This window comes from Erinaceus europaeus, chromosome 2, assembly GCF_950295315.1.
Source record: "Erinaceus europaeus chromosome 2, mEriEur2.1, whole genome shotgun sequence".
Taxonomy (NCBI): domain Eukaryota; kingdom Metazoa; phylum Chordata; class Mammalia; order Eulipotyphla; family Erinaceidae; genus Erinaceus; species Erinaceus europaeus.
The window spans coordinates 137,776,157-137,784,382 of record NC_080163.1 but is presented as its reverse complement, the minus strand read 5'-3'; positions in this window follow the sequence as shown (position 1 = coordinate 137,784,382).

Below are 8,226 nucleotides of genomic sequence, written 5' to 3'. Positions count from 1 at the left end.
TAATGCAGATGTTTTGCCTTATTTGCTTTATTTACCTGTGTAGCCAGGTTTGAGCTCAGACACCACATGAGAGGACTCTCTTCAGATAAGTTTTTTGTTTGTTTATTGCCACCAGGATTATCTCTGGGGCTTGGTACTGACACCACTCCAAGTAGCCTCTTTTCCCCCATTTTTTCTTTTTCTTAATTTTAAAAAATTATCTTCATTTATCTGTTGCATAGAGACAGCCAGAAGTCAAGAAGGTCAGGGGAGATTGAGAGGGAGAGAGACAGAAAGATACCTGCAGCCCGGCTTCACCACTCCAAAGCTTCCCCCCATGCAATTGGGGGCCCGGAGCTGGAACCCTGGTCCTTGTGGACATTGTAACATGTGAGCTCAGCCAGGTGTGTGATCACCTGGCCCCTTTCTTTTCCTTCCTGTTATACTTGATAGGACAGGGAGAAATTGAGAGGGGAGGAGAGATAGAGGTAAAGAAAGACACCTACAGAACTTTTCACTGCTTGTGAAATGGACCCCTGTGCAGTTGGGGAACAGGGCTGGCACCCAGGTCAGTATGCATGATAATGTATTTCCTTAACCCAGCCCCCAGGTAGTAAGGTTTTATGACTGTACACAAAGTCCTATGTACAGTAACTGAACCGAACAGAGCCAAAGTCCTTACATTTTTAAAAAGATTTTATTTATTAATGAGAAAGATAGGAGGAGAGAGAAAGAACCAGACATCACTCTGGTACATGTGCTACCAGGGATTGAATTGAGGACCTCATGCTTGAGAGTCCAAAGCCTTATCACTGCACCACTTCCTGGACCACAAGTCTCTAAATCTTTAGAGAGTAAAGTGTGTGTGTGTGTGTGTGTGTGTGTGTGTGTGTGTGTGTGTGTTTTAAAACCAGGGGCCTAAAAAATAAAGTTGGGGACCTAACACTCTTGGAGCATTTTTTTCATTCAGATAGCAAGACAGAATGAAAAAGAGACAGACACCACAGCATTAGAACTTCTATTGCTATCAGGTGCCAGGACTGGAACATGAGCACACATGGCAAGGCACCTGCCCTATACTATAAGCTAGTTCTCTGGCCCGACATAGTAATAATTAAAGTAAACTCTTCGTCCTACAGAGCAGAAAACAAACAAATAAAAGACATACTGCCAAAAGAAGGAAAAACAGAAGTTGAGAGATTTTCAGCGGAAGTACATAGGACTTGCACACCATAGATCCTAGGTTTGATCTGGGTTTTGTTTTGTTTTTTATCAGAGCAGACTGCTCAGCTCTGGTTATGATGGAGCAAAGGACTGAACCTGGGACTTTGGAGCCTCAGGCATGAGAGTCTCTTTTCATAACCATTATGTTGTCTACCCCCTCTCAGTGCTTTCCTTTTTATAAATAAAACAATACTTGATTAAATGAACAGACCATATTTTTGTTTCTCCATTTGTTTTTGTTTTTTTTTATTTCTTTATTGGGGAATTAATGTTTTACATTCAACAGTAAATAAAATAGTTTGTACATGCATGACATTCCCCAGATTCCCATTTAACAATACAACCCCCACTATGTCATTCATCATCTTTCATGGACCTGTATTCTCCCCACCCATCAACCCACCCCAGAGTCTTTTACTTTGGTGTAATACTCCAATTCCATTTCAGGTTCGACTTGTGTTTTCTTTTCTAATCTTGTTTTTCAACTTCAGCCTGAGAGTGAGATCATCCCATATTCATCCTTCTGTTTCTGACTTATTTCACTCAACATGATTTTTTCAAGGTCCATCCAAGATCGGCTGAAAATGGTGAAGTCACCATTTTTTACAGCTGAGTAGTATTCCATTGTGTATATATACCACAACTTGCTCAGTCACTCATCTGTTGTTGGACACCTGGGTTGCTTCCAGGTTTTGGCTATTACAAATTGTGCTGCCAAGAACATATGTGTACACAGATCTTTTTGGATGGATGTGTTGGGTTCCTTAGGATATATCCCCAGGAGGGGAATTGCAGGGTCATAGGGTAGGTCCATTTCTAGCCTTGTGAGAGTTCTCCAGACTGTTCTCCACAGAGGTTGGACCAATTGACATTCCCACCAGCAGTGTAGGAGGGTTCCTTTGACCCCACACCCTTTCCAGCATTTGCTGCTGTTACCTTTTCTGATGTATGACATTCTCACAGGAGTGAAGTGATATCTCATTGTTGTCTTTATTTGCATATCTCTGACAATCAGAGACTTGGAGCATTTTTTCATGTGTTTCTCGGCCTTTTGGATCTCTTCTGTGGTGAATATTCTGTCCAAGACCTCCCCCCATTTTTGGATGGGGTTATTTGTTGTCTTGTTGTTGAGTCTGGCAAGCTCTTTATATATGTTGGTTATTAAACTCTTATCTGATGTATAGCATGTAAAGATCTTCTCCCATTCTGTGAGGGGTCTCTTGGTTTGGGTAGTGGTTTCTTTTGCTGTGAAGAAGCTTTTTAATTTGATGTAGTCCCATAGGTTTATACTTGCCTTAGTCTTCCTTGTAATTGGATTCGTTTCATTGAAAATGTCTTTAAAATTTATGCGGAAAAAAGTTCTGCCAATATTTTCCTCTAAGTATCTGATAGTTTCTGGTCTAACATCCAAGTCCTTGATCCACTTGGAATTTACTTTTGTATTTGGTGAAATATAGTGATTCAGTTTCATTCTTCTGCATGTTTCAACCCATTGTTTCCAACACCATTTGTTGAAGAGACTCTGCTTTCCCCATGTAATAATCTGGGCCCCTTTGTCAAAGATTAGATGTCCATACGTGTCCATACGTGGGGCCTCATTTCTGGGCTCTCAGTTCTATTCCACTGGTCAGTGTGTCTGTTCATGTTCCAGTACCAAGCAGTTTTGATGACAATGGCCCTATAATACAGTTTGAGATCTGGGAGTGTGATGCCTCCGGTTCTGTTTTTTCTTCTCAAGATTGTTTTGGCAATTCTAGGTCTTTTCTGGTTCCAGATAAACATTTATAGCATTTTTTATATTCTCCAAAAAAAATGTGCTTGGGATCTTGATGGGGATAGCATTAAATTTGTAGATGGCTCTGGGTAATATATTCATTTTGATGATGTTAATTCTTCCAACCCGTGAACATGGGATATCTTTCCACTTCTTTGTGTCTTTTTCAATTTCTTTGAGTAGTGACTCATAATTTTCAGTATACAAGTCTTTCACTTCTTTGGTTAGGTTTACTCCTAGATATTTTATTGTTTTTGTTGCTATAGAAAAAGGAACTGATTTCTGGATTTCAATTTCTTCTAACTTAGTGTTTGCATAGAGGAATGCCACTGACTTTTGAATGTTAATTTTATAGCCTGACACATTACTGTATTGCCTGATGATTTCCAAAAGCTTCTTGCTGGATTCCTTAGGTTTTTCCATGTATACTATCATGTCATCTGCAAATAAGGAGAGTTTGACTTCTTCTCTTCCAATCTGTATGCCTTTAATTCCTTGCTCCTGCCTGACTGCTATGGCAAGAACTTCCAACACTATGTTGAATAGTAATGGTGATAGTGGGCAGCCCTGTCTAGTACCTGATCTGAGTGGAAATGCTTCTAGTTTTTCACTATTGAGTATGATGTTGGCTGTAGGTTTGCTATATATAGACTCCACTATCTTCAGGAATTTTCCATCTATTCCCATTTTTTGTAGTATTTTGATCATAAAGGGATGTTGTATTTTGTCAAAGGCTTTCTCTGCATCTATTGATATGACCATGTGGTTTTTGGTCTTGCTTTTGTTGATGTGGTGGATCACGTTGATTGATTTACGTATATTAAACCAACCTTGCATGCCTGGGATAAACCCCACTTGGTCATGATGAACAATCTTTTTGATATACTGCTGTATCCGGTTGGCTAGAATTTTGTTCAGTATTTTCGCATCTATGTTCATCAGAGATATTGGTCTGTAGTTTTCTTTTTTGGTTGTGTCCCTGTCTGCTTTTGGTATCAGGGTGATGTTGGCTTCATAGAAGTGGCAGGGAGTATTCCAGTGTCTTCAATCTTCTGGAAGACTTTTAAGAGTAGAGGTATTAGTTCTTCTTTGAAAGTTTTGTAGAATTCATTTGTAAAACCATCTGGTCCAGGACTTTTATTTTTGGGAAGATTTTTGATAACTGTTTCAATTTCATTAGCTGTGATGGGCCTGTTCATGTTATCCACTTCCTCTTTACTTAGTTTTGGAAGTTGGTAGGTGTCTAGGAAATCATTCATTTCTTCCAGGTTCTCTAGCTTGGTGGCATATAGTTGTTCATAGAAGCCTCGCATGATATGTTGAATTTCTGCAGTGTCTGTTGTGATATCTCCTCTTTCATTTACTATCCGATTTATTTGGGTCTTCTCCCTTTTTTGTTTTGTGAGTCTGGCTAAAGGTTTGTCGATTTTGTTTACTCTTTTGAAGAACCAACATTTACTTTCATTGATCTTCTGTATGGTTTTCCTATTCTCAATGTTATTTATTTCTGCCCTAACTTTAGTGATTTCTGTCCTTCTGGTTGCTTTAGGATTCCTTTGTTGTTGTTCTTCTAGGTCTTTGAGATGTGCAATCAGGCTGTTTATTTGTGCCTTTTCTTGTTACCTAATGTGTGCTTGTATAGCTATGAACTTCCCTCTTAGGACTGCTTTAGCTGTGTCCCAAATATTTTGATAGTTTGTGTCTTCATTTTCATTGAACTCTCGAAACATTTTGATTTCTTCTTGATTTCCTCTTTGACCCAGAAGTTGTTAAGAAGTATACTGTTGAGCTTCCACATTTTGGGACTGTTACTAATCTTTTGTTGATTGTTAAGTGTTAGTTTAATTCCACTGTGGTCTGAGAAGATGCTTGGGATGATTTCAGTGCTCTTGAATTGGCTGATGCTGTCTTTGTGTCCTAACATATGGTCTCTCCTTGAGAATGATCCATGTGGATTTGAGTAAAATGTGTATTCCAGTTTCTTGGGATGAATGACTCTGAAAATGTCCAATAGTTCTAGTTTATCTGTCTCTTCATTTAGCTCCCTTATGTCTTTACTGGTTTTCTTCCTGGATGATCTGTCAAGTTGAGATAGTGGGGTGTTGAAGTCCCCTACTGTGATTGTGTTACTGTTAATATATTGTTGTAGCTCTTTCAGTAGAAGTTTGATGTATTTAGATGGCTTCTCATTGGGTGCATAGATATTAATAATTGTTAAGTCCTCTTGATTGACTGATCCTCTGAGCATTAAGTAGTGTCCATTCCTATCTTTTTTAATCTTACCTATTTTAAAGTCTATCATGTCAGATATGAGAATAGCTGTTCCTGCCCTTTTTTGTGGGCCATTGGCTTGTATGATAGTTTTCCATCCTTTCACTTTAAGTCTGTGTTTGTCTTGTTGAGTTAGGTGGGTTTCCTGTAGACAGCATATTGTTGGGTTGTGTTTTCTGATCCATCTTCCTACTCTGTGTCTTTTAATAGGTGAATTCAGGCCATTGACATTTATTGATATCAAAGATTGAAGATATTTGAACGCCATTCTTGTAGAGTTTTAGAGTGTTTTGATATATGTCCTATTTGTGGTGGTCTGGTTGTTTATAGGAGACCTTTCAGAACTTCTTTCAGGGCAGGCTTAGTGATGGTTGCTTCCTTCAACTGTTGCTTGTCTGAGAAGGTTTTGATGCTTCCATCTAGTCTGAATGTCAGTCTAGCAGGATATAGTATTCTTGGCTGAAAGCCTTTCTCATTGAGCACTCGATAGATATCTTGCCATTCTCTTCTGGCCTGTAGTGTCTGTATGGAGAAGTCTGCTGCTAATCTTATGGGTTTTCCTTTGTAGGTGACTCTTTTTCTCTTGCAGCCTTGAGGATCCTTTCTTTATCCTTATTCCTTTCCATTCTAAGTATGACATGTCTTGGTGTCTTTAGGTCTGGGTTAATTCTGTTTGGGACCCTCTGGGTTTCTTGAATCTTTATGTCTTTGGTGTTGTCTAGACTAGAGAAATTTTCAGCTGTTATGGCCTGGAGAATGCTTTCTTCCTCTCCTTCTCTTTCTTCCTCTGGTAAGCCAATAATGCGTATATTGTTTCTTTTGAAGTCATCCCATAGGACTCTGTTGTTGTTTTCAGCATTTCTTAATCTCTTTTTGGGATCTCTTACTTCTTTTTTAGTTGTCTCTAATTCATCCTCAATCTTGCTAATTCTGTCTTCAGCCTCATAGATTCTATTCTCTCTGCCCTCTACTGCTTTCTGGAGTTCATCTATTTTGTTGCCCTGCTCTGATACTGTTTTAGCTTGTTCAGCTAGCTGCCTTCTTAGCTCAGCGATTTCAGCTTTCAGCTCTCTAATAACCATGAGATAATTAGAATTTTCTTCCATATTCTCATTTGTTGTTCCTGCATTTCTGATTTCAATTTTTTCAAATTCTTTACTCACTCCTGTTATTATTTCCTTAGCTAATGTTTGGATGTTGAACTCGTTGTTTTGTGCTTCACCCTCTGGAGGACTTTTAGCTGGACTCTTGTCCTGGTTCGAGTCTCCAATATTTTTTCTTGTTGTTTTAACCATTTTATATATTATGTTATGAGTTCCCTTTATCAGTACTTTTCAAATTATTGATCACTATTGCCTGGATTGACTTGTGTCTAAGTAATTTAATTAAAGGGTTTACCGTGGTGGAAGTTAACAGTTTTTTCAATCCCTGAGTTGGAGCTCAGTGGTGTAAAAGCCTTTTTTTTTTTCTTCCCTGTAGGCTATGGGAGCCTGAGGGCTTTTAAACTATCAATAGGCTTCTTAGCTTAATCACTGACTCCTGACCAAGAGATAAAGCAGGGTGTGGCAGAGATAATCCAGTGGTTATGCAAAGAGACTTTCACAGCCCCTCAGCTATGCCACCGAGGTATAGGTCTTCTCCTGAGTTTCCCGGTTAGATCTCTGTCCCCTGGTGTCCCTCCCTGTTGCTGCTCCAGATTCTGAGGGTAGTAGCAATGGAGACTCAGAGTTGCACTTGGTGAGTCTCTGGGGAGTCCTTTCCTCCCTTCAGCTGTCCCCTTGTTGTGGAGCAGACTGGAGGTGGTGTCTCCACTGATAAACTGTTGAACTGTTAGCAGTCACTTAATCTCTCCTTAGGCTCTTCTCTCCTCTCTGTCACCAGCCACGCGTGTTTGTACTCACGGGTGATTTACTGGGTTCCTGTGGTCATTCTTGTCCTGTCTTGTTTCGGTCCGGGTGGTCTCCTTTGGTATTCTAGTTGATCTGGGAGAGGAGAGGAGAGGAGAGGAGAGGAGACTCCATTTGTTAATTGATGGGAATTTGGTTTATTTTTACTCTATGCTATTATGAATAATGCTACTATGAACATTTGTGTGCAAGTTTTTTTTTGTGGACATATGTCTTCACTTACATCGCATAGACATGTAAGAGTAGAATTGCTGATAACTGTGTTTAGCATTTGAGAAACTGCCAAACTATTTTCCAGGATAATTATCCTATTGTACATTACCACTAGCAAAGTATAAAGGTTAGTTTCTCCTCACTAACAATTATCTCTCTATATAATTTTTTCTCCTATATATAATTTGTATTAAGTCATTAAAATCAATAAAAGTTAAAATTCTATATTTTATTATTAATTAATTTTTAATTTTTTTCTTTTTTTATTGTTTATTTTCAATTTTGTTGCCCTTGTTGGTTTTTATTGTTGTTGTAGTTATTGTTATTGATGTCGTCATTGTTGGATAGGACAGAGAGAAATGGAGAGAGGAGGGGAAGACAGAGAGGGGGAGAGAAAGACAGACACCTGCAGACCTGCTTCACCACCTGTTAAGTGACTCCCCTGCAGGTGGGGAGCCAGGGGATATAACCAGTATAACCAGGATTCTTATGCCCGCCTGGTCCTTGAGCTTCGCGCCGCCTGCACTTAACCGGTTCCGCTACCGCCCAACTCCCTATTTATTTATAAAGTAAAAAATATAACAAGACCATAGGATAAGAGGGGTACAGTGCCACACAATTTCCACCACCAGAGTTCTGTATCCCATTCCCTCCCTTGATATCCTCCCTATTCTTTTTTTTAAATTATTTATTTTCCCTTTTGTTGCCCTTGTTGTTTTATTTCTGTTGTATTGTTGTTGATGTTGTTAGATAGGACAGAGAGAAATGGAGAGAGGAGGGGAAGACAGGGGAAGAGAAAGATAGACACCTGCAGATTTGCTTCACTGCTTGTGAAGTGACTCCCCTGCAGGTGGAGAG